Genomic DNA, 1,708 nt, shown 5'->3' on the forward strand with positions numbered 1-1,708 from the left:
AACCAGGCTATGCAGAATCGACCTTTTCCGACAAAAAAAATCGCTCAAGCGATTCTTTACCTTATGGAAGGTGAACAAACAACTCATTATTTACGTAGCTAACTGTTTTCAAAATTTAAAACAAAACATCAAAAAACAAAAGGATAACTAATGAGGGAACTATTGTCCTCATAATAAGTTAAGGACAAGCCTCCCGGAATCCTAAACTAAATTCACTAGCGTTTTCAAGGGCACACCACTCAATACTGAAGCAATGCACAACTGTCATTTTTATTATTCCAGCTTTTCTGCGTGAAATAATAAAAATGACAGTTGTGCGTTGTTTCCGTTTTGAATGGGTGCATTTATTTTTGGATTCCGGGAGGCTTGTCCTTAAATGCGTTATCGTGTCTGGTTACGAAATAAGAGTGGGTGGAGGAGGTGGTAAGAGTTTTGAAATGTTTAGATAATACTAGAAATCAGGGGAGAGTTTGAAAATCTTCATTTTTTGTGTAACATAAGTAATTGGTCTTCCCTATGCAATAATGGTAGATCATTGTTTCATTTGTGCCTCAATAAAAAATCTCAAGGTGGTAATGCAACAATGCCACAAATCGGTTATCTTGAAAATTACAAACTTTTCTTGAAATATGCTAAACGTATTGTTGCTACAAGAAGAACAGTCACATATTTGCTTGATTTCCAACCTATATCAAACGGCTATAATTTTTTAGGAGGTGCTGTGTGTTATTACCTCAAATAAAATGTATTTTAAAATCTATGACTATGATTGATTATGCTGTACAGAACTTTTTTTCATCTAAATTTCAGTCCATCTGCAATAGCATTACCATCCATGTCATTGTTCATCAAAACTGACATATCTGAGAGCAATATTTTGATCCTCTTCCATCTAATTTCCACATGCAAATGAAGAATTATAAGAGCAAGCTGAAACTGAGCAAATGGCTGCTGGCGAAAAAAAAAATGCATCACCGTATAACTGAATTATGAGAGTGCCAACATGAAAAATGCATCACATTTTCAGAAGAGATGCCAGCCGACGGACAGCAGAACAGCTTGTACGATTCCAGTGAGGATTCACAAAGGCAAACTACAACATTTCATTGCTACATATGGATACATGTGTAGAGGAGCATGATACAGAAGGTGCTATTTGATGTTTACGAAATATTTGTTGAGATAATTTTGACAGGCGATTATTCATTTTATTTTGGATCAAATCCTAAATTACGTTACAGATATTCGTTATCATGATGCAACTTTGACGAACAATATGTGATAGCAACTCCAGTTATCCTTGCGAAAAGGATACATTTGTCAATCCGCATTGACAATTGTAAAAAATATAAACACATTTTCTGGTAAAATTTAGGTTTAATAAGAATTGATTGATCCAATAATTGTTGTTAATGGGTATGCACTATTATTGGATGTTTTGTACAACATTCAATAAGTTCGTTTTGTACCGATCGCCCCTTCAATATACATATATTTGCCGTTCTGTATCACAGTTGGATATCATTAGTTAGGAGGGCATCATCTGTACTTCCAGACACGTTCGCAATCGTCGAACCAAACAGACAGACAAATGGAGAGACCCAAACGAAAGCATCTGCCCCAGTCAGGGTGGCACTGCAGCTCCCCTAAGAAACTTGCGAATCTTGTTACTTTTTCAAACAGTCGGTTGTAATTTCATACATTGTTC

The 1,708-nt window shown here is 35.7% G+C and overlaps 1 long non-coding RNA gene across 1 annotated transcript; it reads left to right on the plus strand.

The window, feature by feature from the left end:
* The first annotated feature begins 300 nt into the window (after positions 1-300).
* On the plus strand, positions 301-1,322 carry LOC134220476 (uncharacterized). Its single transcript, XR_009981919.1, has 3 exons — positions 301-423; positions 916-1,149; positions 1,242-1,322. It is a non-coding gene; the product is annotated as an uncharacterized LOC134220476 (long non-coding RNA).
* Positions 1,323-1,708: the final 386 nt, after the last annotated feature.

This window comes from Armigeres subalbatus, chromosome 3 (genome assembly GCF_024139115.2).
Source record: "Armigeres subalbatus isolate Guangzhou_Male chromosome 3, GZ_Asu_2, whole genome shotgun sequence".
Lineage (NCBI taxonomy): Eukaryota > Metazoa > Arthropoda > Insecta > Diptera > Culicidae > Armigeres > Armigeres subalbatus.